The sequence below is a fragment of the Equus asinus genome, unplaced genomic scaffold (assembly GCF_041296235.1).
Source record: "Equus asinus isolate D_3611 breed Donkey unplaced genomic scaffold, EquAss-T2T_v2 contig_697, whole genome shotgun sequence".
Taxonomy (NCBI): domain Eukaryota; kingdom Metazoa; phylum Chordata; class Mammalia; order Perissodactyla; family Equidae; genus Equus; species Equus asinus.
This window is the reverse complement of record NW_027225401.1, coordinates 7501-26083: the sequence shown is the minus strand read 5'-3', so window position 1 is coordinate 26083 and position 18583 is coordinate 7501. Positions and strand designations below refer to the sequence as shown.

General features: G+C 53.8%; 1 long non-coding RNA gene across 1 annotated transcript; it reads left to right on the top strand.

The window, feature by feature from the left end:
• Nucleotides 1-9245: 9245 nt before the first annotated feature.
• LOC139044237 (uncharacterized) lies at nt 9246-15300 on the top strand. The gene is made up of 4 exons (XR_011501231.1): nt 9246-9300; nt 12586-12984; nt 14274-14508; nt 14796-15300. It is a non-coding gene; the product is annotated as an uncharacterized lncRNA (long non-coding RNA).
• The last annotated feature ends 3283 nt before the right edge of the window (nt 15301-18583 follow it).

The window sequence follows — 18583 nt, the reverse complement described above, 5'->3', positions numbered from 1 at the left end:
GGCTAGCTCAGGTGGCAATTTTTAAGGAAAAATAAAAGGAAGTGCGTGGAGACCTGGGGAAAAAGCAACACGGAGAAATCTACCCTCTAGAACTGAGAAAGAAGCGCAACAGAGGCTAGCTCAGGTGGCAATCTTTAAGCAAAAAAAATAAAATAAAAAAATACAATGGCGAGGAGACCCGGTCAAAAAGCAACCCTGAAAAAGGTACCCTCTGAAACTGAGGAAGCAGGGCAACAGTGCCTAGCTCAGGTGACAATCTTTAAGCAAAAGAAACACACAAGGGCGTGGGGAGCTGGCGAAAAGGCAACACTGAGAAATCCAGCCTCTGAAACGGACGAAGATGGGCAACAGAGGCTAGCTCAGGTGGCAATCTTTAAGCAAAAGAAACACACAAGGGCGTGGAGACCTGGGGAAAAAGCAACACGGAGAAATCCACCCTCTGAAACTGAGGAAGATGGGCAAGAGAGGCTACCTCAGGTGGCAATCCTTAAGCAAAAACAAAGCACAAAGGCGTGGAGCCCTGGGGACAAAGCAACCCTGAAATATCTACCCTCTGAAACTGAGGAACATGGGCAAGAGAGGCTAGCTCAGGTGGCAATCGTTAAGCAAAAACAAAACACAAAGGCGTGGGGACCTGGGGAAAAAGCAACCCTGAAATATCTACCCTCTGAAACTGAGGAAGATGGGCAAGAGAGGCTGGCTTCAGGTGGCAATCTTTAAGCAAAAGAAACACACAAGGGCGTGGGGAGCTGGGGAAAAGGCAACACTGAGAAATCCACCCTCTGAAAGGGACGAAGATGGGCTACAGAGGCTACCTCAGGTGGCAATCGTTAAGCAAAAGAAACACACAAGGGCGTGGAGGCCTGGGGAAAAAGCAACACGGAGAAATCCACCCTCTGAAACTGAGGAACATGGGCAAAAGAAGCTAGCTCAGGTTGCAACCTTTAAGCAGAAAAAAAAACACAAGGGCGTGCAGACCTGGCAAAAAAGCAACAGTGAGAAATCTACCCTCTGAAACCGACGAAGATGGACAACAGAGGCTAGCTCAGGTGGCAATTTTTAAGGAAAAATAAAAGGAAGTGCGTGGAGACCTGGGGAAAAAGCAACACGGAGAAATCTACCCTCTAGAACTGAGAAAGAAGCGCAACAGAGGCTAGCTCAGGTGGCAATCTTTAAGCAAAAAAAATAAAATAAAAAAAAACAATGGCGAGGAGACCCGGTCAAAAAGCAACCCTGAAAAAGGTACCCTCTGAAACTGAGGAAGCAGGGCAACAGTGCCTAGCTCAGGTGACAATCTTTAAGCAAAAGAAACACACAAGGGCGTGGGGAGCTGGCGAAAAGGCAACACTGAGAAATCCAGCCTCTGAAACGGACGAAGATGGGCAACAGAGGCTAGCTCAGGTGGCAATCTTTAAGCAAAAAAAATAAGATAAAAAAATACAATGGCGAGGAGACCCGGTCAAAAAGCAACCCTGAAAAAGGTACCCTCTGAAACTGAGGAAGCAGGGCAACAGTGCCTAGCTCAGGTGACAATCTTTAAGCAAAAGAAACACACAAGGGCGTGGGGAGCTGGCGAAAAGGCAACACTGAGAAATCCAGCCTCTGAAACGGACGAAGATGGGCAACAGAGGCTAGCTCAGGTGGCAATCTTTAAGCAAAAGAAACACACAAGGGCGTGGAGACCTGGGGAAAAAGCAACACGGAGAAATCCACCCTCTGAAACTGAGGAAGATGGGCAAGAGAGGCTACCTCAGGTGGCAATCCTTAAGCAAAAACAAAGCACAAAGGCGTGGAGCCCTGGGGACAAAGCAACTCTGAAATATCTACCCTCTGAAACTGAGGAACATGGCCAAGAGAGGCTAGCTCAGGTGGCAATCGTTAAGCAAAAACAAAACACAAAGGCGTGGAGACCTGGGGAAAAAGCAACCCTGAAATATCTACCCTCTGAAACTGAGGAAGATGGGCAAGAGAGGCTGGCTTCAGGTGGCAATCTTTAAGCAAAAGAAACACACAAGGGCGTGGGGAGCTGGGAAAAGGCAACACTGAGAAATCCACCCTCTGAAACGGACGAAGATGGGCAACAGAGGCTACCTCAGGTGGCAATCGTTAAGCAAAAGAAACACACAAGGGCGTGGAGGCCTGGGGAAAAAGCAACACGGAGAAATCCACCCTCTGAAACTGAGGAACATGGGCAAAAGAAGCTAGCTCAGGTTGCAACCTTTAAGCAGAAGAAAAACACAAGGGCGTGCAGACCTGGCAAAAAAGCAACAGTGAGAAATCTACCCTCTGAAACCGACGAAGATGGACAACAGAGGCTAGCTCAGGTGGCAATTTTTAAGGAAAAATAAAAGGAAGTGCGTGGAGACCTGGGAAAAAGCAACACGGAGAAATCTACCCTCTAGAACTGAGAAAGAAGCGCAACAGAGGCTAGCTCAGGTGGCAATCTTTAAGCAAAAAAAATAAGATAAAAAAATACAATGGCGAGGAGACCCGGTGAAAAAGCAACCCTGAAAAAGGTACCCTCTGAAACTGAGGAAGCAGGGCAACAGTGCCTAGCTCAGGTGACAATCTTTAAGCAAAAGAAACACACAAGGGCGTGGGGAGCTGGCGAAAAGGCAACACTGAGAAATCCACCCTCTGAAACGGACGAAGATGGGCAACAGAGGCTAGCTCAGGTGGCAATCTTTAAGCAAAAGAAACACACAAGGGCGTGGAGACCTGGGGAAAAAGCAACACGGAGAAATCCACCCTCTGAAACTGAGGAAGATGGGCAAGAGAGGCTACCTCAGGTGGCAATCCTTAAGCAAAAACAAAGCACAAAGGCGTGGAGCCCTGGGGACAAAGCAACTCTGAAATATCTACCCTCTGAAACTGAGGAACATGGCCAAGAGAGGCTAGCTCAGGTGGCAATCGTTAAGCAAAAACAAAACACAAAGGCGTGGAGACCTGGGGAAAAAGCAACCCTGAAATATCTACCCTCTGAAACTGAGGAAGATGGGCAAGAGAGGCTGGCTTCAGGTGGCAATCTTTAAGCAAAAGAAACACACAAGGGCGTGGGGAGCTGGGGAAAAGGCAACACTGAGAAATCCACCCTCTGAAAGGGACGAAGATGGGCTACAGAGGCTACCTCAGGTGGCAATCGTTAAGCAAAAGAAACACACAAGGGCGTGGAGGCCTGGGGAAAAAGCAACACGGAGAAATCCACCCTCTGAAACTGAGGAACATGGGCAAAAGAAGCTAGCTCAGGTTGCAACCTTTAAGCAGAAGAAAAACACAAGGGCGTGCAGACCTGGCAAAAAAGCAACAGTGAGAAATCTACCCTCTGAAACCGACGAAGATGGACAACAGAGGCTAGCTCAGGTGGCAATTTTTAAGGAAAAATAAAAGGAAGTGCGTGGAGACCTGGGGAAAAAGCAACACGGAGAAATCTACCCTCTAGAACTGAGAAAGAAGCGCAACAGAGGCTAGCTCAGGTGGCAATCTTTAAGCAAAAAAAATAAAATAAAAAAATACAATGGCGAGGAGACCCGGTCAAAAAGCAACCCTGAAAAAGGTACCCTCTGAAACTGAGGAAGCAGGGCAACAGTGCCTAGCTCAGGTGACAATCTTTAAGCAAAAGAAACACACAAGGGCGTGGGGAGCTGGCGAAAAGGCAACACTGAGAAATCCAGCCTCTGAAACGGACGAAGATGGGCAACAGAGGCTAGCTCAGGTGGCAATCTTTAAGCAAAAGAAACACACAAGGGCGTGGAGACCTGGGGAAAAAGCAACACGGAGAAATCCACCCTCTGAAACTGAGGAAGATGGGCAAGAGAGGCTACCTCAGGTGGCAATCCTTAAGCAAAAACAAAGCACAAAGGCGTGGAGCCCTGGGGACAAAGCAACCCTGAAATATCTACCCTCTGAAACTGAGGAACATGGGCAAGAGAGGCTAGCTCAGGTGGCAATCGTTAAGCAAAAACAAAACACAAAGGCGTGGGGACCTGGGGAAAAAGCAACCCTGAAATATCTACCCTCTGAAACTGAGGAAGATGGGCAAGAGAGGCTGGCTTCAGGTGGCAATCTTTAAGCAAAAGAAACACACAAGGGCGTGGGGAGCTGGGGAAAAGGCAACACTGAGAAATCCACCCTCTGAAAGGGACGAAGATGGGCTACAGAGGCTACCTCAGGTGGCAATCGTTAAGCAAAAGAAACACACAAGGGCGTGGAGGCCTGGGGAAAAAGCAACACGGAGAAATCCACCCTCTGAAACTGAGGAACATGGGCAAAAGAAGCTAGCTCAGGTTGCAACCTTTAAGCAGAAAAAAAACACAAGGGCGTGCAGACCTGGGCAAAAAAGCAACAGTGAGAAATCTACCCTCTGAAACCGACGAAGATGGACAACAGAGGCTAGCTCAGGTGGCAATTTTTAAGGAAAAATAAAAGGAAGTGCGTGGAGACCTGGGGAAAAAGCAACACGGAGAAATCTACCCTCTAGAACTGAGAAAGAAGCGCAACAGAGGCTAGCTCAGGTGGCAATCTTTAAGCAAAAAAAATAAAATAAAAAAAAACAATGGCGAGGAGACCCGGTCAAAAAGCAACCCTGAAAAAGGTACCCTCTGAAACTGAGGAAACAGGGCAACAGTGCCTAGCTCAGGTGACAATCTTTAAGCAAAAGAAACACACAAGGGCGTGGGGAGCTGGCGAAAAGGCAACACTGAGAAATCCAGCCTCTGAAACGGACGAAGATGGGCAACAGAGGCTAGCTCAGGTGGCAATCTTTAAGCAAAAAAAATAAGATAAAAAAATACAATGGCGAGGAGACCCGGTTAAAAAGCAACCCTGAAAAAGGTACCCTCTGAAACTGAGGAAGCAGGGCAACAGTGCCTAGCTCAGGTGACAATCTTTAAGCAAAAGAAACACACAAGGGCGTGGGGAGCTGGCGAAAAGGCAACACTGAGAAATCCAGCCTCTGAAACGGACGAAGATGGGCAACAGAGGCTAGCTCAGGTGGCAATCTTTAAGCAAAAGAAACACACAAGGGCGTGGAGACCTGGGGAAAAAGCAACACGGAGAAATCCACCCTCTGAAACTGAGGAAGATGGGCAAGAGAGGCTACCTCAGGTGGCAATCCTTAAGCAAAAACAAAGCACAAAGGCGTGGAGCCCTGGGGACAAAGCAACCCTGAAATATCTACCCTCTGAAACTGAGGAACATGGGCAAGAGAGGCTAGCTCAGGTGGCAATCGTTAAGCAAAAACAAAACACAAAGGCGTGGAGACCTGGGGAAAAAGCAACCCTGAAATATCTACCCTCTGAAACTGAGGAAGATGGGCAAGAGAGGCTGGCTTCAGGTGGCAATCTTTAAGCAAAAGAAACACACAAGGGCGTGGGGAGCTGGGGAAAAGGCAACACTGAGAAATCCACCCTCTGAAACGGACGAAGATGGGCAACAGAGGCTACCTCAGGTGGCAATCGTTAAGCAAAAGAAACACACAAGGGCGTGGAGGCCTGGGGAAAAAGCAACACGGAGAAATCCACCCTCTGAAACTGAGGGACATGGGCAAAAGAAGCTAGCTCAGGTTGCAACCTTTAAGCAGAAGAAAAACACAAGGGCGTGCAGACCTGGCAAAAAAGCAACAGTGAGAAATCTACCCTCTGAAACCGACGAAGATGGACAACAGAGGCTAGCTCAGGTGGCAATTTTTAAGGAAAAATAAAAGGAAGTGCGTGGAGACCTGGGGAAAAAGCAACACGGAGAAATCTACCCTCTAGAACTGAGAAAGAAGCGCAACAGAGGCTAGCTCAGGTGGCAATCTTTAAGCAAAAAAAATAAGATAAAAAAATACAATGGCGAGGAGACCCGGTGAAAAAGCAACCCTGAAAAAGGTACCCTCTGAAACTGAGGAAGCAGGGCAACAGTGCCTAGCTCAGGTGACAATCTTTAAGCAAAAGAAACACACAAGGGCGTGGGGAGCTGGCGAAAAGGCAACACTGAGAAATCCAGCCTCTGAAACGGACGAAGATGGGCAACAGAGGCTAGCTCAGGTGGCAATCTTTAAGCAAAAGAAACACACAGGGGCGTGGAGACCTGGGGAAAAAGCAACACGGAGAAATCCACCCTCTGAAACTGAGGAAGATGGGCAAGAGAGGCTACCTCAGGTGGCAATCCTTAAGCAAAAACAAAGCACAAAGGCGTGGAGCCCTGGGGACAAAGCAACCCTGAAATATCTACCCTCTGAAACTGAGGAACATGGGCAAGAGAGGCTAGCTCAGGTGGCAATCGTTAAGCAAAAACAAAACACAAAGGCGTGGGGACCTGGGGAAAAAGCAACCCTGAAATATCTACCCTCTGAAACTGAGGAAGATGGGCAAGAGAGGCTGGCTTCAGGTGGCAATCTTTAAGCAAAAGAAACACACAAGGGCGTGGGGAGCTGGGGAAAAGGCAACACTGAGAAATCCACCCTCTGAAACGGACGAAGATGGGCAACAGAGGCTACCTCAGGTGGCAATCGTTAAGCAAAAGAAACACACAAGGGCGTGGAGGCCTGGGGAAAAAGCAACACGGAGAAATCCACCCTCTGAAACTGAGGAACATGGGCAAAAGAAGCTAGCTCAGGTTGCAACCTTTAAGCAGAAGAAAAACACAAGGGCGTGCAGACCTGGCAAAAAAGCAACAGTGAGAAATCTACCCTCTGAAACCGACGAAGATGGACAACAGAGGCTAGCTCAGGTGGCAATTTTTAAGGAAAAATAAAAGGAAGTGCGTGGAGACCTGGGGAAAAAGCAACACGGAGAAATCTACCCTCTAGAACTGAGAAAGAAGCGCAACAGAGGCTAGCTCAGGTGGCAATCTTTAAGCAAAAAAAATAAAATAAAAAAATACAATGGCGAGGAGACCCGGTCAAAAAGCAACCCTGAAAAAGGTACCCTCTGAAACTGAGGAAGCAGGGCAACAGTGCCTAGCTCAGGTGACAATCTTTAAGCAAAAGAAACACACAAGGGCGTGGGGAGCTGGCGAAAAGGCAACACTGAGAAATCCAGCCTCTGAAACGGACGAAGATGGGCAACAGAGGCTAGCTCAGGTGGCAATCTTTAAGCAAAAGAAACACACAAGGGCGTGGAGACCTGGGGAAACAGCAACACGGAGAAATCCACCCTCTGAAACTGAGGAAGATGGGCAAGAGAGGCTACCTCAGGTGGCAATCCTTAAGCAAAAACAAAGCACAAAGGCGTGGAGCCCTGGGGAAAAAGCAACCCTGAAATATCTACCCTCTGAAACTGAGGAAGATGGGCAAGAGAGGCTGGCTTCAGGTGGCAATCTTTAAGCAAAAGAAACACACAAGGGCGTGGGGAGCTGGGGAAAAGGCAACACTGAGAAATCCACCCTCTGAAAAGGACGAAGATGGGCAACAGAGGCTAGCTCAGGTGGCAATCGTTAAGCAAAAGAAACACACAAGGGCGTGGAGGCCTGGGGAAAAAGCAACACGGAGAAATCCACCCTCTGAAACTGAGGAACATGGGCAAAAGAAGCTAGCTCAGGTTGCAACCTTTAAGCAGAAGAAAAACACAAGGGCGTGCAGACCTGGCAAAAAAGCAACAGTGAGAAATCTACCCTCTGAAACCGACGAAGATGGACAACAGAGGCTAGCTCAGGTGGCAATTTTTAAGGAAAAATAAAAGGAAGTGCGTGGAGACCTGGGGAAAAAGCAACACGGAGAAATCTACCCTCTAGAACTGAGAAAGAAGCGCAACAGAGGCTAGCTCAGGTGGCAATCTTTAAGCAAAAAGAATAAAATAAAAAAATACAATGGCGAGGAGACCCGGTCAAAAAGCAACCCTGAAAAAGGTACCCTCTGAAACTGAGGAAGCAGGGCAACAGTGCCTAGCTCAGGTGACAATCTTTAAGCAAAAGAAACACACAAGGGCGTGGGGAGCTGGGGAAAAGGCAACACTGAGAAATCCACCCTCTGAAACGGACGAAGATGGGCAACAGAGGCTACCTCAGGTGGCAATCGTTAAGCCAAAGAAACACACAAGGGTGTGGAGACCTGGGGAAAAAGCAACACGGAGAAATCCACCCTCTGAAACTGACGAACATGGGCAAAAGAAGCTAGCTCAGGTTGCAGCCTTCAAGCAGAAAAAAAAAAGACGCAAGGGCGTGGAGAGCTGGCGAAAAAGCAACACTGAGAAATCTACCCTCTGAAACCGAAGAAGATGGGCAACAGAGGCTAGCTCAGGTGGCAATCTTTAAGCAAAAAAAATAAAATAAAAAAATACAATGGCGAGGAGACCCGGTCAAAAAGCAACCCTGAAAAAGGTACCCTCTGAAACTGAGGAAGCAGCGCAACAGTGCCTAGCTCAGGTGACAATCTTTAAGCAAAAAAAAAAAACAAAAAACAAAAAACAAAAAACAAAACCCACAATGGAGTGGAGACCCGGGGGAAATCAACACTGAAAAATACAAAAAGAATGGAAGACCAATAGACAGAGCAGGCACTTTCACCTGGGGTGGAGGAGGTACGCATGGATGACCGATAAGCGCATGAAAAGATGTGAGCTGTTCCCTGGAAAAGCAAGTGAGAAAATTAGAGGGAGACATTGTGGGGACACATGGGTGAGACTGCCTTCTTCCAAATACCGGAACAGGATCAAACTGCTAGTCAGGTCGCGGAGAAGCCAAGTCAGTCACTCACGCCTCACTGGTGGTGAAGGGAAACGGTATGGCCTCTGTGAAAAAGGGCGTGGCGGGTTCCAAAACTGACACGCCGCGGAAACAACCACCGAAAGTGGCAACCTACATAAGCCTTTGGTGTATCTTGCCTCCTAAGAGCGTCTGTATGTAGCTGGAGCCTTGGGTCATTAAGGCTTCCACAGTGATCTGTGGTGGGTGGGTGGGGGGGGGGGGGCCTTGGGCCTTGGGGGTCTCCGCTGGACCTCCAGGAAGTCAGCTTTTGTGGAGTCCCGTGAGTCCTTCCAGGGAGGGAGGCATCCAACCCGAGGGTGGTCTGGAGGGCACCACTCCCACCACTCCCGGGGGCTGGGGCGGGGGGCGGGGTGGGGGCTGCGGCCACGTTCCTGTTCATTCACACAGAATCCGGGGCATGAATGTTCTTAGCAGCTCTGTTCCACACAGCCCCACACTGGAAACCACACAGACGTCCTGCGAGTCCCATCCCTTGCTCATGTCGCCGGGGCTCCGGAGGAGGGCCACTCTGTAAAAGCGGCCGCCAGATGGCGCCCAACGACCGGCGCGGAGGGGTCAGCGGGAGGGAACCGGGTCACCAGCCAGCGAGAGTGCACAGCCTGAGCCCACCGCCGGGTCAGGTCTCTCTCTGTCTCTGTCTCTGTCTCTGTCTCTGTCTCTGTCTCTCTCTGTCTCTGTCTCTGTCTCTGTCTCTCTCTGTCTCTCTCTCTCTCTCTCTTTCTCTCTGGGCCCGCTTGGGGCGGGCGGGAGGTCACCACGTGAGGCCCCAGGGTGTCCACCTCGGAGCTCCCAGGCAGCACAGGGCAACCCTGGGCGCAGAAGGAGGTGTTGGAAAATCGGCGGGGAGGGGGGTGGGGTGGGTGGGCTTGCCAGGAAGGGGACAGACTCCCCACGTGACTTCTGGGCCGGGCCGGGCGCGGGGCTGCCGGCTGGCTGACGCGGACAGAGGTGGAAAAGTCCCCGGAGATGCCACGGGGCAGGCCGGGGCTGCCGGCCCCCGCTTCCCGGAGCGGCCCGAGCACTTCCCGGGCTCCCGGGAGGACTTAGAAAATCACGGCGGGGTGGGGGGTGGGGGTCGCTGTCAAACCGAAACCATGCACGTCATCAGAGAAGGACCGTGACGACGGAGGAATTGTCCGCAGTCTGTCAGGAATTGTGTGCAGCCTGTCACTTCCGGCCCAGAGGGTCTCTCTAAGGCAGACGGACAGACAGAGCCCACAAGTCGTAGAGGAAAGGACCGAGCCGCTTGGCCGCGGAAAAGTTTACAACACAAAACAGGTCTCCCTCCGCACGGGGCCACAGCAAAGCCCAAAGACGACACACGGGGGGGAGCATGGGTGCAGATGCACGTGTGGTGATAAGAATATGGATTTCAGCAGGGCTTCCCGTCCTCATCAACAAGCAGAAGCACCCAAATGGTGGGGGTTGGGGGGCAGAGACCTCACAGCCATTCCCTCCACAAATCGAGTTCCCCGGGACATCCTCACAGCGCCGTGCTGTGAGTGTGTGTGGGTGTTTAAAATGGAGTAAATGTGGACGTGGAACTGCTCCGTGAAACCAAAATAACAACAGTCGTAGATCTTCTTTGGTCATTTAGAAAATTCTTTTTTTTTTTTTTTTTCCCCAGCGGTGCACGTATTTCCCTTCCAAAAAAGAAGAACGGGAAAGGAGATGTTAAAGGCAAGCAGAGAGAGGAAAACTGTTGCAAAACAAAAGCTGAGCTCCCGTCCGAGGGAGGCCTCCTCCATTGGAGGCCTAGGAAATCATTCTGACAAAATGGAGGATCTCTGTCTTTGGTGTCGATTCCCTCAGAGGTCAAGAGAAACCTTTTCCAATGTCTTTATCAGGAGGAGACTAGAAGTTAGAGAAAAGTATCCTTTCGGGAGTGAGAAAAACAAATTCTGATTTTGCATCAGCTTCCCTCCGATCTTGAAACTCATTGACTTGATTCCATTCTGTCGACGGAAATAATCCGGAACCAATCTATCCGTGAAAATCGGGGTGCGTTTATTCTGAGCTAAAATGTGAGGACTGTGGCCCGGGGCCTTTCTTCCCGAAGGAAGAGAGGGTGCCCGGGAAGTGGGGTGTACAGAGTGCTTCTAGACCCCCAGAGAGGACGTTTCACATAGGATCGAAAGGTCCCTTGGATGATAGTCGCGAGACTGCTCTGTCGGCACAGCGATCGACAGACACTGCTGGGTGGCAGGTCTGTTGTCTGGGCCTGGGTGGTCACAGGGGAGCCGGATGGTCAAAGGTGAGCGCAACCATCCGCTCCTAGCCTAAGGAAAGATGCCTCTCCTTAAGGAAAGGCCCGAGCACGGGGAAGCTGCTCCTTTCCCTTAAGGGCATTGGTTCTTGCCGTAGGAAATGTGTAAAGCGGATCTACGATGCGATGCGTGCTCGACGGCCACGTCAGGCCCTTTTCGAAAAACACTGTCAGGCCGAATTAGGCCGACACCCAATGGCTTCCTCATAGACTCCCATAGATCCTATCGCTCGCCATTTCTATCTGTCCACTCGTTCCAATTTTAGGCCACTTGACCACGAACAGGCCTTTTTCTCAGATTATTTTCCCCGTGAAACTTTGATCACCTTTTCACAGACAAAACGATCTTTACTTTTTAGGCCCTCTTGCCTGAAGGCAGCCATCTCACTTTCCTTGAACACAAAGATGTTTCCCATATTCACTTTTAGTGGCTTTTTGTTTTGTTTTGTTTTGTTTTGAGGACGATGAGCCCTGAGCTAACTGCTGCCAATCCTCCTCTTTTTGCCGAGGAAGGCTGGCCCTGAGCTCACCTCCGTGCCCATCTTCCTCTATTTCATATGTGGGACGCCTACCACCACGTGGCTCGCCCAGCGGTGCCACGTCCACACCCCGGGATCCGAACTGGCGAACCCCGGGCCGGCGAAGCGGAACAGGCACACTTAACCAGCGCGCCACCGGGCCGGCCTAGTGGCTTTCATCGCATTTGTTAAGTAGATTTTTTAACCCTCACGAACCTTAATTTTGGTGAAAACTAAGAAGCCAGCAATTAGGAACTGTCCTTCCCATGAGCATTCCGTCGCTTGGCCAATGTCTAAACACTTGGCCACTTTTAGAAACATGGGATTTCATAGGTTTATCTTTTCCTTCGCTTTATTTGATTTCATCTCACTTTAGTTTTTGGGTGAGGAAGATCGGCCCTCACAGAGCTAACGCCTGTTGCCAATCTTCCGTTTTTGTTTTTTTTTTCCCCCCTCCCGATTTTTCTCCCCCAATCCCCCCCATGACATAGTTGTCTATCTTAGTTGAGGGCCCTTCCAGTTGTGGCATGTGGGACGCCGCCTCCACACGGCCCGACGAGCGGTGCCGTGTCCGTGCCGTGCCCGGGATCTGAACCGGCAAAACCCTGGGCCGCCGAAGGGGAGCTTGTGAACTTAACCACTCGGCCACGGGGCCGCCCCTGTCCGTGGACTTTTTTATCACCTGATTTCACCTCGCAAAACTTCAAAGCTTCAAGTTATCAGAGAGGTTTGGGAAGTTGTTTTTATTAATTTAATTAATTTATTTTTCGAGGAAGACGAGCCCCGAGCTGACACCTGCTGCCAATTCTCCTCTTTTTGCCCCGGGAGAGTGATCCCGAGCTAACATCCGTGCCCATCCCCCTCCCCTTGATAGGCGGGACGCTGACCACAGCGTGGCTCGCCAAGCGGCGCCACGTCCGCACCCTGGATCCGAACCTGCGAACCCCTGGCTGACAAAACGGAACGTGCGAACTTAACCGCTGTGCCGCCGGGCTGGCCCTTCGGGAAGTTATTTTCAGGACACGGGCCATAAACTAGAATCACCGCTACAGGTTTATCGGAGCGACATCAGCGTTCGTGGTGGATTGAGTCGTCCCCTCTGTCTCTCCCCTCCAGGGCACAACCAAAGGGACGTCTATCGACCCACCCACCAAGGATTCCCCCCCCCCCCCGCACGGCACAGCAGGATGCCTGAGAGATCCACGCAGCCCTACAGCGGCAAGTCACATTCGCACAGTCAAAATTCAATGGCAGAGACAAAACGTTAAGGTCAGTGAGAGGGAAGAGAATAACCGGCCCAGGAGCAACGGTGTGAAGAACACGGAGAAGACGGGTCCTAGACGCCGGGGTCCCCGGAGCAGTGATTTGATCAGAGGCCCGCAAACGTCCACGATCTCCACACCACGTTTATGGCCGACTGCGTGCGTGGGTCCTTTGGAATCGACCAGGCTACCGTCCGGGCCACTTTGGGACATCGTGTCCAGCTGCCCCGAGCGGTGGAGCTGTCGTTCAAGTGTAAGATGGGGCCCGTCCGGGGAGAGAATGGGGACGGGGAAAGGGAGGCCGCGGGAAGTCACAGAGTCTGAGGTGTTCGGGGGAGACTGACTCTTCTGAAGTGGAGGTGGTAGAAGGAGAGCAGCAGGATTTTTGGATTTTTGTTCCCTCTGTTAGGTATCTGGGTCCGGAGGAGAGTGGGGCGGGGGGGGGGCGGGTGGTGGTGGTGGTGGTGGGTGTGAGGCTGAGGCGGGGCTGGTGTTTCCTTTCCGAGTCAGGTGGAAGAGCTCCTCCAGTGGAGGTTTTTAGACAAGGGGTCTGGTCTGGCAGGATGGGAGGTTGCGGGTTGAGCCACAGGGGAATCTGTCGTAGCTCAGACTCGGGCCTTTGAAGAAATAGACAGAGAGAGGAGTTTTGCTCTGTCTGTCACCGCAGCCGGCACCTCAGGAGCAACAACAGGAGGCTTCCCGAATGAGTGAAGGGGCAGGAGCCAGCGTGCCCCGTGCCTCTCTCAGCCCTGCGCCGGCAGGGAAGGAAGCAGGCAGGCAGGCCTCAGGGCTACTCCCGTCCTACTGCCCGGTGGTCCCTGTCCCGGCCCCGCCCCCACTCTCCCCCTGACCCTCACCGCTCCCCAGCCCTCTTCTCAGCCAGAGAGGCGATGGGGGGGGGGGGCGGTGCGGTCCCAGAACAAGTTTCCTCTCATCCGCCATCATCTTGCCACCCTGACGACTTGGCCTGAGATCCGGCCTAGGCTGTACCCGTGTGTGGTTTTCCTGTGGACAAGGGGGCCGGTTCACCATTTCGGAAGAAACCCCTAGCCTTCCACTGCCGAGTCGCCAGCCTGGGAGGGGGGAGGGGGGAGGGGGGAGGGGAGGTCAGGCCCATTCATTCCGATGGGCCTGGCGTCAGGGCTTCATTCAAGTGCAGGAAGCTCTCTCCCATGGCCTCGGGCTTTTTCCCATTGAACGGCTTTCTTCAATTCCCCCACCCTTAGGCCGCAGTCCACCAAGGGCCGGGAGGCAGGGAGGGAAGATGTTGGGGCAGGGTGGCTGTCTGAGAAACTCGCCTCATCTGGGGCAGAAAGAGTGCCCCCCTCCTTTCTCTAACCCTACTAGACTGCTTGAGGATCACGGACGGTTTGGCTCATCGATGAGCCCTGCGTTATGGGCCCGGCAAGCAAACTCCTAACGGGCAACCCGCCGCTCTAGGCGTGTGTGGGTTTTTTGATCTTTCACCTTCAAGTTCGCACGACATCGGTCCGTGTCCCCCGCCCCGGCTTCCCATGGGAAATCCTCCGTCTCTTTCCACAGACTCACTGGCGACTTCACACAGTGCCTGCCTCCTCCTCCTTAGGAAGGAAGGAAGGAAGGAAGGAAGGGGCTGACCCCGTGGCCGAGCAGTTGAGTTTGCACGCTCCGCTTCAGCGGCCCGGGGCTTGGAAGGTTCGGATCCTGGGCTCGGACACGGCACCGCTCATCAAACCACGCTGAGGTGGCGTCCCACACGGCAGAACCAGAGGGACCCTCAAAGAGAATATAGAACTAGGTACTGGGGTGCTCTGGGGAGAAGAAGAAGAAGGAGGAGGAATAAAAAGAAAAGAAAAGATTGGCAATGAGCTCGGGTGCCAGTCTTTAAAAAAAAAAAAAAAAAGAGGAAGAAAGATGGACAAACAGGAACGAATCCCACTGACGGCACCTCCAAATGGTGGGGGGCAGGGGGGTGGGGGGGGTGGGGAGTGGCATCATCGGGCCAAGGGTGACTCTAAGCGTGATCCCGCGGTTGTGTTATTTGACATTTTATCGAATCGATTTATTATTTTATTTTTGAGGAAGATGAGCCCTGAGCGAACATCTGCCACCAATCCTCCTCTGTCGGCCGAGGAAGACTGGCCCTGAGCTGACATCCGTGCCCATCCCCCTCTACTTTCCAGGTGGGACGCCTGCCACAGCGTGGCTCGCCAAGCGGTGCCGGGTCCTGTGCCCGGGATCCGGACCGGCGAACCCGGGGCCGGCGGAGCAGAACGTGCGAACTTCACCGCCGCGCCACCGGGCCGGCCCCCGGAGTTGTTTTGAAAATCCAGTAAGGGGCTGGCCCCGTGGCCGAGTGGTTAAGTTCGCGCGCTCCGCTGCAGGCAGCCCAGTGTTTCATCGGTTCGTTCGGATCCCGGGCGCGGACACGGCACTGCTCATCAAACCACGCTGAGGCGGCGTCCCACATACCACCGCTAGAAGGACCCACCGCGAAGAACACACAACTACGTACCGGGGGGCTTTGGGGAGAAAAAGGAAAGACAAAAAATAAAATCTTCCAAACTCCAATAAAACTTTGAGTGAAGACGACGAGGAGGATGCGAAACGTATCTCACGCCTCCGAGCCGAGCCGTCCGTTTAGGTTTAGGAAGGGGGACGAGGACCCTTTGTAAGCGACATCCCTTTTTAAGCACCATTCTAAACCACAGAACAGAACTCCCTCTCCTCGACCCGGAGCGAGGAGGTTCCTGGGTGTGTCAGAGAGGGTCACGTCCTCTGCAGCACGAACGAACCGCCAGGGTTCGGCCACGGGAAAGAATTTCTTCCTCTCCAGGGGGACTAAAAGTCACCGACGGCAGCGGGCGTAGGTGCTATCCTTCCCGTCCAGGAAAGGCAGGGAGAACTTCAGCCGTGAAGAGAAGGAGGTCTTCCTCACTCCCCGTTTTGGGAGGGCCCCTTTGGCAGGGGAGTTTTGTCTCCTGATTTCAAGTCAGGAAGAAAAGGGAGAGAGAGAGAGAGAGAGAGAGAGTGTGTGTCCTTCTCGTGCCAGGTCGGTCTGAGGGGGACCTCCTCTGGTTTCCTCCCTTCCCAGGGAACGCCGTTCGCTCCTTCTTCTAGAAAAAGCTCCCAAAGCACCACCGCCCAGGATGGTCGACCTACGCCCATCGTCCCTCCTTTCCCAATCATTTCTACCGCGACAGAGGGACAGAGGCCCCTGCCCCATCCCCATCCCCACCCCCACCCCCATCGCCTGCCTCCTTGATGGCCAAAGGAGCTGCCTCTGAGAATGGAACGGGGCTTGGAAACCTTCTAGAGGGGTGACTCTCACCTGCCTGCCTGCTGGGAAAAGCACCACGCTGTCCATCGGACTGCTCTTTTGGGCAAACGTAGGCGTGCCACATAGCGATCGACAGCTATGGCGGGGGGGGGGGGGGGCGGGGTGGCGTGGTGGTGCCCAGGATCCACGACACGTGACGGCTGCGGAGCACGACAGCCCTAAGACCTTGAGGGAGACGGGGTGGCGCGTGAATCCTTTCGGAACGAGAACGACAGGAAACGCTGACGGGGACGTGTTCTCCTCTCGAGAACACACCAACGCCTCGCACGGTGTCTGACCCGGGGTGCCTCTGACTTTTGTCATCAGAGACGATCCTCTCGACCGCCCCTCACGCTTTGGGGAAAAGGGGAGAGGGACTCGGTAGCACGGGAAAAGCCATCCATCCGCCCTTCCTTTCCGTCTTCACGGCTCCTTCTCGTGGAAAACGAGGAAGCCGTCCGGAGGAACGGAACACTGACCCGGGCCAAAGCGTGGCCCAGCCTGAGCCTCCAAAACCTTCTGCTAAGTGAGAGGTGCCAGACATCCAAGGCGACCTACGTTGCGATTCCACACAGAGGAGAGAGCTAGAACGGTCCAACCCTAGAGGGCGACAGCAGATGGCGGCGGCGGCGGCGGCGGCAGTGGTGGTGGTGATCGTGGTGGGGCAGATCCGGGAGTGGGGCCGTTTTTTCTTTCGGGGGGAGGGGATGGAAACGGAAACCTTCTGGAAATAGATAGCCGTGACGGATGCGCCACCTTGGGGAGAGAGACTCCCGAAGGCCACTGGCTTGTGCCCCGTGGAAAGGATGGATTCGGTGGGATGGGAATTCTACCTCCGTGTAGAGCGTGTGGTAAACCACGAGGTAGGTGGGTGGGTGGCCTCCCTGCCTCGCCTCCACCTAGACGTCCACACACAGAGACCGACGAGGGAGGGAGGGAGGGAGGGAGGGAGGGAGGGAGAGAGACAAGACTGACAGAGGCCGAGGCCGAGGCCGAGGCAGTGAGCGAGTAAGTGATCGACCCTGGCCATAGGGATTCCTCAGAGGGCGTCTCTTGGCTCCCCAAACGAAGAATGTGTGTGGAGATCGAGAAAGATCACCGACCTAGGAGAACCAGCAAGACTTCCTCACCCGCCAGAGAGCCGCTGGGCCCCTGCCGTCCCTGCCACCGCCACCCCTACCCCTCGCCTTTGGCAGCGACGCCAACGAAAGGCACGCAGACGAGTGGGAGAGTCGTGTGGTGGTGTCCCCCAAGGAAGGTGGGTCCATGCCGACGAGCGGTCGTCGGCGTGTGGAAAAGCCAGAGGCGGGCTGACTAGAAGGAGGGCGTCCTGGAGGAAGGGGCCAGGGTGTGAGGGAGAGAGGCCTGTTCCTCTTCCCCTGTCGGTCCCAAGTCAGGGGCCCAAAGGAGGAAAGCTGTCCGTTCCTTTCCGACTCGGACGGTTCGGGCGGAACCGACCGATCCCCGCGGCGGCGCAGTCGGGGCTTTCTGGACCAGAACCCCTCTCTCTGTCGCCTTTCGACCACACGCACGCTTTAGAGGCCAAGGGAAAATGGATCGGGTCTCTCTGTCTCTCTCCCTAGAAAACAAGGGGCCGGGGGCCGAGCCCGTGGACGAACGGTCAAGTAGCGCCCCCCACCCCGGCCCCCGGCTTCGACGGCCCAGGTTTTCACCGGTTCGGATCCTGGGCGCAGCCCCAGACCCAGCATCGCCCTTCAAGCCACGCCGAGGCGGCGTCCCACATAGCAGAAACGCGAAAGACCTACCACTGGAACCTACAACTATGGACGGGACGGGACGGGACGGGGCGGGGCGGGGCGGGGCGGGGGGGGGGGTGGGGGGGCGGCTTTGGGGAGCAGGAAGAAAGAAAAAATAAAAGAAACACAAGGACGGTCATCGCGATAGTTCTTTCCACTTCCATCCATATGTTAACAGGACCCAAGTTTCCCGACCTCCATTTGGATGTATGTTAACTAAATGGAGAAGCTATTCAAAGGACTCCTCTAAAGAAGTCCACGTTCTTCTTTCTAAATGATAATGAAAATCATTGTCACCACCGCTCTTCCGACCCTCCATGTCCAGACGGCCTCCCGCCCCTCCCCTATCCCCAACTCCCGCCCCGCCCCGCGCCGACCCCCGACCCCGGCATTCTCCACGCCCACCTTTCCCTCTCCACTCCTACCCCCCCCCGTCCCCCGCCGCCCGGGACACCGCACCCCGCGCCCCCCCCCCCCAATCCAGGCCGGGCCACCTGGTCGACCTCCTCGAACACTATATAAGAGGATGCCGGGCAGCAGGTGGCGCCCGACAAGCGGCCTCCTCACCGGCCGGACGGATCAGCCTCGCGGGGGCGGGCGATGGGGAGGCGTTCGTCCAGGTCAGGTCAGGTCGGGGGAGGGAGGATGCCGCGCCGGCCGGCCTGGTGCGTGGCCTGGTCCCGATCCACCCCGCGTCTCGTTTCTCGGGCCGGGACGAGTACAGGCGGGGAGGCCGACTCGGTCACGGAAAGCGGCCTTGGGGAGGTTTTGGCGAACGTCCCTGTCCCGGGGCCGTC